The sequence below is a fragment of the Sebastes fasciatus genome, chromosome 21, assembly GCF_043250625.1.
Source record: "Sebastes fasciatus isolate fSebFas1 chromosome 21, fSebFas1.pri, whole genome shotgun sequence".
NCBI classification, from domain to species: domain Eukaryota; kingdom Metazoa; phylum Chordata; class Actinopteri; order Perciformes; family Sebastidae; genus Sebastes; species Sebastes fasciatus.
Genome location: NC_133815.1, coordinates 19,330,300 through 19,346,397, shown reverse-complemented (window position 1 = coordinate 19,346,397; position 16,098 = coordinate 19,330,300). Strand labels below are relative to the sequence as shown.

At 44.5% G+C, this 16,098-nt stretch overlaps 1 protein-coding gene across 1 annotated transcript in view; it reads left to right on the top strand.

Moving 5' to 3' along the window:
* The window catches only part of zeb1b (zinc finger E-box binding homeobox 1b), a 67,093-nt gene that overhangs the window by 12,343 nt on the left and 38,652 nt on the right, over positions 1 to 16,098 (top strand). The window lies entirely within an intron of this gene.

The window sequence follows — 16,098 nt, the reverse complement described above, 5'->3', positions numbered from 1 at the left end:
TTCAATGACCCCCGTCCTCCCCCTGGTCTTATTATGCCATCGCTGCTAACTGGCTCCTATTCACTGCAGTGTCCTGACTTCCCAAAGGGGCCTAGATAAACAAGGGCTATTCAGTCCCTGAAAAGCCCCCCCTCCTACACCCCTTGCAGCCTCGGCCTCTCCTTGTTTCAGTGCCAGGCTGCAGCGCGTCTCGCTCGCCACCGACGCCAAGCAGCAGCGGGCACCGTGCCATCGATTCTTCTGCACCACACAGCACACTTTTAGAGAGATTAAACTTCGACTTGACCGTGACGACTGATAAATGGCTGCCGCTAATGTAACGTATGAATGGCGAGGAAGGGGTGCCTTTCTGCATGTTTCTGTGATAATGTGCAGTGTGTGTGTGTGTGTGGAAGAGGGAGCAGTTATCTGTAGGTGTGGCGTGGTGTGATGTTGCAGGCCAGGCTGACTTCCTGTTGTTATAGTCCATCAGGGAGATCAGGGGGTGGGGGATGCTCCCATGAGACTACCCCGTGAGAGTCACATGGTCTGGCTGCAATGCATTTAAAAGGCCATGTTTTTTGTGTGCGTGGCTCAGCGTGGTTTGCGAGTGCATTCCTGGCCTCCACCTGAATCCTGACCCGAGTGTGAACTGTCTCCTCCTGGCTCTTCCTCTCCTATTTCTATTTCATTTTCTGCCCGTTCCCTCCATCCTCCATCCTCCATCCTTCCTCCTAATCAACAGATCTCAGAGGAAAACCACACATCTCCCCAGGGTGCCCCTCTCTCTATCTCTCCTAACCAGATGTTTAAAAGCTGTTTGTTTGTTTATCCAACGGAAGTCACTTTGATTGATGCCTACTATAAAACTGTGCCTGTCGTGCACGCCGATGCCACATACCTCTGTTTTTAGAGTCAAATATTTTAAAGAGCGGATCGAAATAAATCGGCCAGGTAAATTGCATCAGCAGTTGTCCACGGCCCTTGTAAGTTGAAATGATTGCAGACATCATTGTGCTCGCTGGCGTCTGTGGACCATTGGTATGCAAGAGGGACAGTGTCCCTTATGCCGACCTTACACCAAACGACTTCGGTCTCGCAGACATATATTTCCAATGTCGGAATAAAATCACGAGAGTGTTGCGGCGCTCCTCCCGCGATCTCAATCGTTTAGTGTAAGGTGGTCATAAAACTCAGTCCAAGCTCTCTTAAGTCAGTCTTTTTCTCGTCTTGACGTTCCGATAAAATCAAACAAGTTTGATATTATCATGAGTTCAATGACGTAAACATTGTCAACAACCAGTAGGTGCGCTCTCTCTCCAGCACCAAACAGGAAGCAGCAAATGGGGTAGAAAGTAAACACGGAGAAACTGGTGAAGTGAACAAGAGTGCCTCTTTGATGTGTCCTCCCATTTCTACCACGATAGATGATAGTTAATCAACAGTTTTTCTTCTTGTAAATTTCCACCAGGAGCAGGATGTGACATCATCTCAAAAGGAATCTAGTTGTAGATTTGTAAATAATGACCCTGCAAGATCTCCAGTCTTTGCAAAATCTTACAGTCTGTGACTCAAAACTCTGTGACTTAAGACACATTGTCTTTAGATGTGAGACTTCAGTACTTTTAAAAGTCTTTGCAAAGTCTCCCAGTGCATGGTCGGCATTAGATTGTAATGGCCCTCCTGTCCAGCCCACCTCCGCCACTCCCTGACTCGCCTGCTAATTTAAAGCAGCGCCCTTCTAATCGAATGGCTGTCTGATAAATCTATGAATCAGGACAGATGTCCGGCGTGGCAGTGACACAGCGTCTAGACGGGCTGAGGGGTGAGCAGACGACTCGCGACGTGATTCAGATCCGAAGGAATCTCGACGCCCTCCCATCAACCGGGGGCTGGTCGTGTCTGCTGAGCGGCATTTTAACCAAATCTGTTCCACCTGAGCGTCTGAGAGGGTCAAGTCCTCAGGAGGACGAGGGAGGATTTTCTCAGGCCAAGGTGGATTATTATGGACAATGATTCTAAAGTACGCCCTCAGAAATAACATTAGAGTTGATTGAAGCGTGCATTATGGTAACAAGGTAGCAGGCTTGTATTTGGGTCAGGCTTTATCTAGCCCTCTTCTTAGGAAAAGGCAGAGGCCCCGGGGCTGGATTCCACCTAATAATTGTATTGCTCCCGTGACAGATAACATTGATGTAAAGCTGTTTATTGTTGATGATGAGTCTATTGAACCCAGCCGTGCTCTCTCTCCCTCGTCCTTGGGGAGCTTATCCCCCAGGCAGGGCCGCTTGTGTTTTTATTAAAACCCAGGTTTAAGTGGACCAGGTCCTCCGATCGACAAGCAGATTAACCAACTAATAAAACATACATCACGATATATATCGAGAGGCCCCCTCTGAGACTCCGGCTATTAATATACAAATATGGAGGATTACTGTCTGCTTGTCTCCATGGCCGTGGAGAGGGGATTAGGGTCCTGGTCCAGACAGATTGGATTTAATGTGTGTGTACGACTAAACGATTGCTGTACTACAAAGCCCTTCTGTATGCGCAGACTGATCTCTGCTCTCTCCGGCTGAGACGTCATAACATCCTGTTGTGTTTGTGGATCGGTTACATCCATGACATCTGTGTGTCAGTTCTTTCTCAGAAAGAAACATTTTATTTGATCCTCTATTTTGATAGTCATAGTCACCTAGTTAGTCATCTGCATTTCTACATTTCTGTTCTTCACAGCCCGTACTAACCTTATTTCCACTATATTATGCAACGCTTGTTTACTCGACCAGAACATGCAGGTTTGCAAGAAACGACCAGGATGGCCTCTCTGTAGCACTTGTGTGTACTTTCCTGATATTTAGTTTGTTGTGATGACTCAACAAAATAGACACCTTAGTGTATAATTGTGTTTATAATTTTCCTTAATGAAACTTTTGGTAGCACTCTCCATGTCTATAATGCATTAAAATCTGCTTATAGGTCGCTTGACCTCTGACCTCGAGATATGTGAATTAAAACTCTGACATGAACAGAGTGAAAATTGTACCCTATTAGATAAAACCGATGTTGACAATACTCAGCATATCGCAAAATGTTTAAGATTGCAAGAAGATTGTATGGTGACTTAAGTATCGTGATAATAGCATATCATGGGGCCTCTGGTGATTCCCAACCCCTATTATGAGTGCTTATAACTGTAATTATACAGTGCTATAAGCAGATTATACACATTATAGACATGGGTGTCACAGAAAATGCTACCAAAGGCGTTTTTTTCTAATCATAAATAGCATAAAAATTAACATTTGTCAACTGCAAGTTACGCTTAAGTACGTCCAACTGTCACAGTTTGTTGGATGGGTGGCGATTGACTCGTACTTTGATAAATGTCCATGTATGTGTGCGTTTCCAAAGCGGGTAGTCGTGAACCTGACAGAAAAGTATACCATGTACTAAAAATAATGCATCGCCTTTATAAAAGAAATGTACACGAGCTGTACGTACCTTTGCTGCTGAGGACACCATAACTTCTCAGGCTGCTCAAGTTGTTCATGGACGTCTCAGCGACATAGAAGTCTGAAACAGATCAATTCGGATCCCAAATAAAACAGGAGACAAACAAGCACACAAACACACAAAGCACAGACTAGCAAATCATATGACTCTCTTAACTCACAATCAACAATTTCATAGTCTACAGCATGCTCGACACTGAGAAATTAGTCCTAGTCTGGCATACATATTGTTCCCTCTAGCAGCTAATGTGACGCCATTTCAGCCTGACGCACCATTGAATTGACAAATTACTAGATAATGCACGGGAATAAGGCTCCTTTAAAAGCACAGACTTTGATTTAAACAGAATATTCATATTTTTTTTACTGCTATCGGGATGTGCAGAAATAAGCATTTCCTTCAGACGTTCCCAGTCTCTCTATTCCGGTTATGAGAAGGACTATATGCTCACATTCTGCAGAAGTGAGAAAAAAAACTCCAGAGATTTGTTTTAAGTCCCCAACTTCCTCTGTGCGAGTCCCCGATCCGTCTCCCTCAGCATTAAAGCGTAGCCTGAGGGGAATCCTCATAAAGACAAACTTTAAGGGGAGATGGATTAATGCAGACACAGATAGGCAAAGACTGGGGAATTCTCAGTGGGCTACAAGTGACTACACCGAGTGTGGCGATAATCACTAAAAAGTGAAAACACGTGTAGTATCCTACCCCGCAGATGTCCTAGAGATAGCACTCGGTGTGTGTCCTTTACCTGTTTTAACATGCGGCCCACACAGGAACACACTCACACACACACCCTGGGCTGTTTATCCCCAAGGGCGCCCAGCTAAAGGAGAGAGAGCCCCTTAATCATGTCCCTGTCCCACGTCCTCGTTATCAGCCACGATTAATGAGCTCTCCATTAATGAAAAAAAAAAAAAAACAGGAGGTGCCAACCCCTCCTGTAGGAGAGAGAGGCGAGGGGGGAGGGTGTGTGTGTGTGTGTGTGTGTGTGTGTGTGTGTGTGTGTGTGTGTGTGTGTGTGTGTGTGTGTGTGTGTGTGTGTGTGTGTGTGTGTGTGTGTGTGAGGGGGGCTGATGCTCCCCAGGTGCAATGACATCACCCTCCAAGGTAGATATGATAACTGTCACAGCTCGCTTTTGTTGAGGATGACAGAGCATGTGTGTGTTTGTTTAAGTGTGTTTGCATGCACGTGTGTGTGTGTGTGTGTGTGTCGGTGTGTGTGTGTGTGTGTGTGTGTGTGTGTGCCTCAAACACAATGCCGTGTTTTGATTGTTCAAACCCAACCTCTTGGGTCTAATCCGTTTTGCCTTTGTATACGTGTCTCCCTCTTTTGTCTATGGTGGCTATATGGCGCGAGGAGGGCGTGAGGGAGGGGAGGCAAGGGATAAGGAGCGCTTGATGAGACAGTGGGAGAGGAGGAGGAGGAGGAGGAGGGGGAGGAGGAGGAGAGGGCGGCAGGTGCAACGGACACCCGGCGCAATCACCGGCGCTCGGCAAAAGCGGCGACAGGAAATCAAGGTTGTCTTGGCAACCTGGCACTATCGATTAAGCGCGGCCGTCTCCGAGCTCACATCAGAGTCCCGGTGGAGATGGTGATGCGTCGGGTTTCAGGAGACGAGAGGAGAGGAGGGAGGAGGAAGAAGAGTGGATGCTGGACTTAAGAGCAGGAAGAGAGGAAGGATGGACACCGATGAATATAGGTGTCTCTGTCCTCCTTTACTGGACACCTCCGCTCCATGTTGCTCTGATTCTCTCTTCTAGATTTATGGATGCAGAATACTTCGGAGTCATTTCCACGGTCGGGGCCTTCTCAGAACCCCGCAAACATTTAACACGCCCGTGTCTCCCCGCCGCCTCCTTTGTGCTCCCTCCTCCTTGCATCTGTGAGAGCACAGTTCTCCCAGTGTTTCCAGGCCATTAGTTCACATTGTGCGGTTTGATTTAAGGACCCGGTGGCATACATGACGAGTTTACTTTCCTGTCTCTGCAGGGCAAGGGAGGGGGGTTGCTGTGCAAAGCCCTGCGTGCACACAGCGATTTCACCATAATTGTACAGGTGGTGATGTTGCATAAGGCCTGCACAGAGGTAATCGATACGCAGTATTGACTTGTTAGGAGGAGTATTTTTGTCTGATACTGCATTCAGTTGGTGGATCTTAGACAGGCCACGTCTCTTTCACACTCGCTCCCCCTCTCTCTCTCTCTTTCTCTCTGCTGACAGAAGGTGAAATCACCCCATCCCAAATCCCTAGCAGATATGTCCTCTCTCTCTCTCTTTTATTATTAATTGCCTTCTTTATTTTATAGATTTTTTTTCTGTCCTGTCCATCATCCAAACGTGCAACGTGTTTCCCCCCACCTACAGTATGAACTAAACACTTGTTAGATCGGGAAGCCGTGTTTGCCGGAGGAGATCTACCACTGTCTTCTTATTGGAAGGACAACAGTACAAAACTCTCCCTGTCTCCATCCCTCCCTCTCACTCGCTTCCTCCTACCCCCCGCGGTCAGCAGAACACAGAGCAGTCCTCTGTCCTGCCATCATGTGGGTGTTACAGCCTGGTTAACCCATAACTATCTGCTGAGGATCTGTATTGTTTCACACACTGTTTCACTTTGTGAGTTCAGTAAACTCAGTTTTTGCTCAGGAAGAGTTATGTATTTTGGGAAATACTCTTAAGATCGACACCACTCTCCTGACTGTTTGGTAAATATGAAGCTACAGCTAGAAGCCAGTTGGCTTAGCTTAGAGTAAAGACTGTGAACATGGGGGAACAGTTAGCCTGGCTCTGTAGCGTCTCTAAAGCTCACTTATTAACATGTTTTATCTTCATTTAATCAGTACAAAAAACACGACAAAGCTTTGTGGTTTTACAGGGGGTCATGTGACGGACTATTTCTTGGCAGGGCGTAGTGATTTCCTGTAGTCGCCACTGGTTGCCTGGCAAACTCACAGTCACAAGACTCCAGGAAGTCGCTGCGTCAATGAATTAGCTTGTTATTATTCTGCTTCATTATTGATAGAAATGCTAAAGGCTATGTTTCTCAGCTTGCTTCTCCCGCTCAATCAGCACAAACAGCACTGATCAGTCTGACCAGCATCACCCCACTGCATCATGGGTAGGTTGAATTATGTCCAAACCCATCAGAGGTAATTCACACTGTTGATGATTTAGTGCGGCCCATCCAGAGAACTAGGTAAACAACTCTCTAGTCGACCCTTCATATTCATATTGGAAATGAGCTCAGCCCGCAGTTTACTTTCAGTGTTTGAAAATTATTGTTTTTTAAATCATTCCTTCATGACTTGATGGCTTGTCATGAAAACGTAAAGGTGCAGTGTGTAGGATTTTGCGACATCTAGCGGTGCGGTTGCAGATTGCAACCAACTGAAACTTTTTTCGTGTGGCTGAAAAAAACGCTAAAACGTGAATGATCCTATCAAGAGCCAGTGTGTCCATTCTGGGCTACTGTAGAAACCAACCCGGTCTCACAGGAAGGCGTATAAATACCACGACATTACACAGACATTCCGCGTGTCATGAGTACGCATTTGAGCTTTTTTGCCGCTTTTCGCGTGTCATTTGTACACCACGCAAACGTCCGCAGTTAGGTTTCGGTCGTTTCTCGCTTTTTATACTACGTCACTAACTCTTACCGTAGCATTTATTCGCGAATGCATTTATATTACAGTCAGTACATAATACATGGCGTACAAATGACACGCAGAAATAAAGAAACGCCTTGTGCATTATCGTGGCACTTATACGCCTTTTCGTGCAAACGGGCTGGTAGAAACATGGCGTTGCAACATGGCGGACTCCGGGAAGAGGAGCCACTCCCTGTGTAGATATAAACGGCTCATTCTAAGGTAACGAAAACACAACGATTCTGTAAAAAAATTATTAATTTTATATTCCATTTCTGCCAATAGAAATGCTAAACACTGGCCCTTTAAAGAGTAGCTTTGAACAGTATTACAGTGCAACGTCATGGCTCCCAAAACAAATATATGACAGAAATCAACTTGAGAGGCTATTCATGTATCGATATGGACAATTAAATATTGTTTCCTGTATTAACCAGTAGTGTTTAACATCACTTATAAGTCAAAACAACAGGCAGGACTTGGTGTAACTAATAAGGTTACAACAACACTGACTGATTTATACTAAAATGAATTAAGTAGTGCCAAATTAGACGCCCTCAGACTTAAAATGAACACATTAACAGGTGAGAACAGAAGTGAACTGAGCACGACCAAAATCGTTTGTGGCCCAGAGTAATGTCTTACAAGACTGAAGGGGCGCCTAACATCCCAACTCCCCTCTCATCTCTCTTTATTTGGGCCTATTCTGGGCTGGACTAATGTGGCGGCGGCGCTGCGTGCTGAGTGAGTCAGCGGTCATTAGGGCGTGCAGACAGCACTCTGCCGGAGGCCACAGGAGCCAGTCAGTCTAATGATGAGGCCGGTGAAGTGCCAGGGACCTGAGCGCTCAGTCAGGACGTCCTATAGCTCCATCCAATTAGCCTCCCCCCCCCGGCCCCACCCATAGTCACCGTTACTCTGACAGCGCAGGACAGCTGAGAGACGGACATTAACGCTTCCTCTTTGTCGGAAAAAGATCTACTGAGTGCTTCTCTTTGCCATGCAACAAGTATCGGATTGTTGATTTCATAACTTCCTCATCTTGCATTTCCTTTTGTAGATGCATATTCCTTTGTTAGCCCCGAGCAAAGTCTCTATGCTTGTATGTGTCGGCCACAAGTATCTAGTGTAACCGTCATGTAACTGACTTGAGCCGTGAGAGAGAGAGAGAGAGAGAGAGAGAGAGAGAGAGAGAGAGAGAGAGAGAGAGAGAGAGAGAGAGAGAGAGAGAGAGAGGCTCAGATCCAGTCCTCCTCCCCTGGGAGAGGCTGACTGAACAGGAATGTAAACATGGCAGCTAAATAAACTGCTGTGTGGGACACAGAGAGAGAGAGACAGGGAAGAAGACAGAGAGGGAGGAGAGAGTTCAGGATCACTCAAAGGAAAGGACACACTATTACAGGCTGGATCTCAGTTTAAAGTGAAGAGTAGATGCAAAGGGGATTCTCTTTACATCACATGAGCTAGAGGCAGCTGTAATCAAAGTATTGAACCTGGGAGGGGAAGATGCCATCCGCGGCGTATCGAGGCTTACAAGGACAGCTCAGCATTCCTCTCCCTCCCCTCCTTTTAACACCTTATCTCAACCTCTCACTCTAAAATAAGATGCACTCACACCATGTCACATGGCACCAGACATCACCCACAGCTCCTCAAATACTCCGCCGACTTTGAAAGCTTGAAAGTGCAGGAGGCTGCTTCGCACTGGTCTGCATTTCATGTGAAAAAAGAAAAGTGCAGTGTCGGGGGTAGCTGTCATTCTCTGTGATATGAGGAGTAACTCTACTGTTGTACTGCTCCCGTGCCAGTTTTTTTTCAGTATTGTATTGCAAACAGGGCTGTCAATCGATTAAAATATTATGATCGTGATTAATCGCAGATTAATCGCACATTTATTATTTGTTCAAATGGGAGATTTGTCAAGTATTTAATACTCTTATCAACATGGGAGTGGGCAAATATGCTGCTTTATGCAAATGTATGTACATGTTTATTGTTGTAAATCAATTAACAACACAGAACAATCACAAATATTGTCCAGAAACCCTCACAGGTACTGCATTTAGCATAAAACAATATGCTCAAATCATAACATGGCAATCTGCAGCCCAACAGGCAAGAACAGCTGTCAGTGTGTCAGTGTGCTGACTTGACTATGACTTGCCCCAAACTGCATGTGATTATCATAAAGTGGGCAATGTCTGTAAAGGGGAGACTCGTGGGTACCCATAGAACCCATTTTCATTCACATATGCTGAGGTAAGAGGTCAAGGGGCCCCTTTGAAAATGGCAATGCCAGTTTTTCCTCGCCAAAATTTAGTGCACGTTCGGAGCGTTATTTAGCCTCCTTCGTAACAAGCTAGTATGACGTGGTCGGTACCAATAGATCTTCACTCTAGCTTTAAAACTGAGCCCGCAAGTTGCGTTAATGCGTTAAAGAAATAGTGGCATTAAATCGAATTTGCATTAACGCGCTATTATCGGCCGTAATTGTAAACCATCAGGTGTTGTATGAGCTGAAAAGCTGTCTATACTGATGGTACAATGCCAAAGATAATTAACTTTTCACATTTATGAAATTGTTATGCCGTCAACAGCACCAGCAGTCCTCTTTCCACTGGTCCCAGTGCAGGGAGAAAAGCATCCTGAAAAGCGTCTCTCTGTCTGGGGCTTCTTCTGGCGCCCTTTCGCCTCCACTCCCAGTAGCAGTCTAATCCTTCAGGCTTGTTTTGATGTGGTGATGTGACTGTTGAGCACAGGTGGTGCCGGCTGCTGCCATGCGGTCTTTCTAGTTGCCGTAACCCAGGGCAGGTGGCAGCCATTACGACTCTGTCTGAGGTAGCAGACGGGCAGGTTTAGCCATCAACCGTCCCACCGCCTGTTCTGCTCTCTCAGCCCACAATGGCTAGCGATGGATGACTGTTGACATAGCTGAGAAAGCTGCGCTGGCATGGCACAGAGTCCCACTACCACCTGTCCCTTTTTACCTTCTCCCCAAAGCTCCAACCAGCACTTCTTAAAGGCACTGCTTTAGATCCCGCTTCTCAGGTCCCTGGTCTTCCATGTTTTGCTTTTTTTTTTCTCTCTCTCTTTCTCAATGCCTTTCATTTTCTCCCAAGGTGGATCAAAGAGAAGAGTTCTGTGGAGGCGTATAAAACCAGACTCAGTGTCAACAAGAAACTTTCTCTGCTTCTTACATAGCTAGAGGAAAAAATCCCCACACAACTTCTGAACGCTTTATATTTACTAGGGCTGGGACGATAGATCTACTGTATCTCCCAATTCAATACTATCACGATACTTGGGTGCCGATTTGATATGTATTGCGATTTTAAAGTATTGCGATTCTACAAGTATTGCCATTCGATATTACGATTTATTGCATTTTTTGTTCACTTTTTAAACACTAGACCATAGGGAGAGGTTGAATCATCCACTTCTAGGGACTTTTACTTAAAGTAAATATCTAAATTATCTAAATATCTAAAGTAAATATCTAAATTATCTAAATATCTAAATTAGTACAGTCAGGTGTCCTGAAGTCAAATAACTAACTCATTGCCAGGCATGATTTATTATTTTTTTTCCAGCAATCCAAAAATCAAATAATAAAGACATTTCACTCACATATTAGTGGTATTTTATTTTTAATTTATAAGGGACATGTAATGTTTGTTGTTTCAGCTTGCTACTATTTCTTTTGGTTGACAGATATGAAGTCACGTTACTCAGACTACAACAATAAAAGCGGTAACTTCCTTCTACCTCCACATAGCCTCAAATGAGGCAATTATATTCTGGCATTAAAAAATCGATTTAAAAATCACAACAAAAATGTGATCCATTGGTGAATCGATTTTTTTTACCCACCCCTAATATTTTGTTACAGTAGTCGCTGAAAACCGGTGCATCTCTTTGCCACAATGTCCTCTTCTTACACCAACAATATATCTATGCCACCGGCTCATCAATGCATCGTGATATCCTACCTGATGTCTTCTTCTCCTTGTCCTCCCGCTACCATCTCTCCCTCCCTGCCTCCAACACTGGGCACCGGGCCAGAGGTGCTAAACAGCGTCTTAACCTGGTGTCTGAGCCTCGACTCATCCTTTATTCATTCCCATTAAAGGAGCATGAGAGTTGTTCTCCGCCTGTAGTCGCTGCCCCCCCCCCCCTTCCATTAGAAAGACAAAACGGCCGCGGTGCGAGTGTATCTACCTAGTCTTCTGTACGTAACTAATGAATCAAATATGGTGATGATGTTGGGGCTCTTCTGATACCTGTGAGTCCAGTTTGTGACATGACGGACCATATGGTGAGGCTGTAGGAAGACACAAATACACTACAGGGGTATAGGTGTTGTTGCATTGAAAGTCTTGATATATATCATCAGAGATGAGACTCTGCGGAACGCATTGATGATGTTTTTCTGTGTGTAGTGTCAAAAATGCGTCCATGGGAGCAGGTTAGAGACCTGGTAGTCTTTGCTGTCCTCAAAAAAATATTGGTCTGGATTAACATGAGTGCCGATGGGGCAGTTGGTCGGAGTTCCTCTCACTTTCAGGCTCCAAGAGCCAAATGTGTAAGTCCATTTGATTCTATAGTTACATGTCTGCGACCAGCACAAGCTTTCCTTCCCTTTCAGAAGATTTTAGAGCTCCCTTCCACTCTAGGGGTGAAAATTTCACGAAATGTAAACTGCGATTTCGGGAAAACCGTGCCAGCTATCAAAATGCCCACTTGGCCCAATAAAGTCCCAAGTCTCATGAACCGTTCAAACTTTTAATCATTTTTCTACGTTAAAGTATGGCGAATCGGCATAGCCCCAAAGAGGGAGTGTGTTTGTGCTCTCTTCACGTCGATTTCCCATCGTTTTCTATATAAAATTAAAAAATTCAAATTGATTTTTGGGCTTTTCAAAATGTTTCTTGGTAGCCCAGTGAGAATTCCACCCCCTCTGTGTTCAGCTCAGATCCATGTTCAGATTAGGTCTACAGCTGTGATAGTTTTCTCGTTTATTAAATTTTGGTCTCAAGCTGCTTTCAAAGTGGCATAAAAATGTGGTAAAAAACCTTGAAATCCCCATTTGTGGAAGCTCGCAATCATCTTGAAATAGTTATACTGTTAAACAGAGGCACAAAAACAATAACACTCATCGAGTACACATGTGCACACAAATGCCTCCAGCAATGCCATTTAGCTGGCAGCGGGCCAAAATCTTCCTTACGATATAAGCCCCCAGGCTATAGTGCTTCATGTAGAGCACACACACACACAGACACACACACAGGCCAAACAATATCAGCATCTCCCACCTTTACAACCTTGTTTCCCTGCGTGGAAGAAAAAGGAGAGATAAAGAGAGGAGGACAGCAGACGATGGGAGGAGAGCAGCGAGATAAAGGTTAAGAATGGCGATGAAAATGGAGAAAAGTGCTACGCCAGCGACTCCGGCAGGGAGACAGACAGGAGTGAGCATTTCTGCCCCGCTGGTGGAATTTTGAGGGTGTAGGGAGGGGTGTGTGTGTGTGTGTGTGTGTGTGTGTGTGTGTGTGTGTGTGTGTGTGTGTGTGTGTGGGGCAGGTAAATTGAATATCAGCATATCCTGTGGACTGTCATCCCCACAGTCTCTTTCTCTTTTAACCCTCACTGGACTGCATCTCAATCAATTAACGTAACTTGTAGGGGTGGGAAAACACATCGATTCCCCTGTGTATCACGGTTTGTTTGTTTTTTTTTACGATTTTTTAATTACATTTTTAATGCCAGAATCAATATATTTGCTTAATTTGAGTCTATGCGGAGGTAGTAGGAAGTTACCACTTTTATTGTTGTAGTCTGAGTAACGTGACGTCATATCCGTTCCGTATCCGTCAACCGAAACAAAAGTAGTAGAAAACGGCGGAGGGTCCACGTGGATACGACCTGCACCCTCACATTTTAAATCCAAAGTGGTAAACACTACACATACAGTAAAAAAAAAAGTATGGAAATGCACATATGGAAATAAGATTGATTTGATTAGCGGGAGTATACACGTGTGACTACTTCCGGTTTTCAAAATAATAAAATATGCTCTCCAGAGGTATAAAACATTACATGTCCCTTATAAATTTAAAAGAAAATACTACTAATTTGTGAGGGAAATGTCTTTATTCTTTGATTTTTGGTTTTGCTGCAAACAATTTAATTCCGTTTGACTTTCGGACAACTCTGACGACAGACATGCTGAAAATCAAACATTTTTACTGTATTCATTTGGATATTTTCCAAAGTAAAAGTGCCTAGAAGTGTATGATTTTCCCATGGTCTAGTGTTAAAAAAAGTCAAATAAATCGTTATATTGAATTGCAATACATATCAAATCGGCACCCAAGTATCGTAATAGTATTGAATCGGGAGATAGGTGTATCGTCCTGTCCCTAGTAAATGGTACTATTGGTTGGAGACCCTCGTGGGAACAAAGATCATTGACTGTTTGACTGTGGGGAATGTGTGTCACTCGGTGCAAAATGTGTGTTGTGTTGAGCAGAGGTGGGCGGGGGTGGGGGGATTGGGTGAGCACCTGAGCAGTAATCCAGCCAGTTAGTTTTAGAGGAGCCATTTAAAATGAGCGGAGGCGTTAAAGAGAGGTGGATGAGGAGGTCAGGATTTTCCTTTAATCCTCACGCTGCTGCTGGCAGAGGAGAGTGACGGGGGCAGAGAGGCAGCAAACTGCACCGCTGTGACAGTATGTTTAGGGAGGTTTGAGGTTGGCGCTGTGCCACTGTAACACTGTGTATTAAAAAGAAAAAAAAACACGAATTATAGTCAGTTAGAATGGCACTGACTGGGGTTACATAGCTGAACACAGACCAGATGTATATTAACCCTCAGATGTGTGTAACAAAGCTGGCATCTGCAGAAACATGTTGGCACACACGGCCACGCAAAGCTTCAGATATCACCCACCATTCCATTGTTTCATACCTCTCTCATTAATGAAAATCTATTGTGTACCGCGGTCCAGATCAGACCCGCACACACACACACACAGGTTTCCTGCCCTACTCACCAGCCCCGTGGATAAGGGGCATTACAGTAAAGTAGCAGGTGCCTGTCCATCGCGGCGGTGTACGGGCTGATTTGATGGTAATCTCTAATCTGTAAAGCTTTGATGCCACCGCCGTGCTTATCAGCCAGCTTTGTTTGGCCAGGCTCGGAGCGCTAGTTTTAACAGGATGACGATGTTGCGCGATTAACCTTTGGTGGCTTTTGAAAAAGCAGCTTCATTGCTGCTGTTTTTATTTTTGCACGAATGAGTTGATGGTTGTACGGGGTATGTTTCTGTGCTGGCATTTCAGTGTGGGGAGTTTTTTTATTTTTTAGTTGGAAGGTAAAATATATATTGTAATGGCCCATTTCCTGTGCTGTTTGTTTGATCTTTAGTCCAGGATACCAGGGGTGGGACAATACACCTATCTCCCGATTCAATACTATCAGGATGCTTGGGTGCTGATTCGATATGTATTGCGATTTTTAAGTATTACAATTCTACAAATATTGTGATTCGATATTACAATTTATGCGATTTTTCTCGATCATGGGAAAAATTGGAATCATTCACTTCTAGGGACTTTTACTTCGGAAAATATCTTAATTACTACAATAAAAATGTTTGATTTTCAGCATGTATGTAGTCAGAGATGTCCTGAAGTGAAATATATCAATGTTTTATACTTCTGGTGAATATAATCCAATCAATCGTATTTCCGTATCTGTATTTTGTATATACAGTTCCCTTTTTTAACACTTTATTTTGAAAACCGGACGTAGTCACACGTGTATACTTCCTCTAACTTCTCCCGTCAGCTCCGTTCTCTTTATGCATCCATTGTCAGCTCCATCGGGGCCGTTTGAATGCATTTAACATAAATGTCAGTATATGGGTGCTCTACAGTTGTAGCGTTGGCCCATTTGACCACGGAGATGAGAGTGACGGCCGGCTTGACCGCACGTTGCAGCAATACGATAACGTTTCCTATCCATGACAGAGATAGCATGCAGCTTTTCCTGTCAACGTGTGAAACCCAAAGTGTTTCCATACTTAACTGTATGTGTAGTGTTTACCACGTTGGATTTAAAATGGGAGGGTGCAGGTCGTATCCACGTGGACCCTCCTCCGTCTTCTACTTCCTCGTTTCGGCTTGTTAGGGTACATTTTGGTTGACAGATATGACGACACATTACTCAGACTACAACAATATAAGCGGTAACTTCCTTACTTCTACCTCCATATAGACTCAAATGAAGCAAATAATTGATTCTGGCCTTAAAAACTCTATTTCAAAATCGTAGAAAGAAAAAACATAGGTGAATCCATTTTTCCCCACCCCTATAGGATACCTAATCTGTGCTGGTTAAACACTATGGCAGGCTGCTTCCTATACATTATACATGAGAATGCATTGTTGATTTCATTTGTCTTTCAGGTATGCTTCCATCCCCCATCTCTCTATATCTCTCACTGTAATCCAGTATGTGCTGGGGGGTTTGTGTATTCACTATAGTGGTGTTATTAATCCAAATTTGCTGGTGGATCCACCGTGTTACTGTGTGCAGACTGGAAGTGCAGCAGACAGCGGGGCTGTTGGTGGTGACATGCACGGCTCACATGGCGCCAACCTGCTTTTATTGGACAATAATGGGAGGCTGCCACGGATGACTTACACAGGGACGCACCCGCAACCTTCCATATGGAGGGGTTTTATTTGAGCACAGGACGCTCGGTGTGCAACCGTGCCATGTGAACCACCGTATGATGTATTTTCTGGCCTCTAATGCTTCGCACCGCAACACCTACTGGATAACAGGGAGTGGGTGTTGGGTGTGTGATTGATTGTGCCTCATAGTGGAAGATGTTTTGCATGCATCATAGGTGAAGCACTGTGGAACATTTAGTGGGAATACATTTGT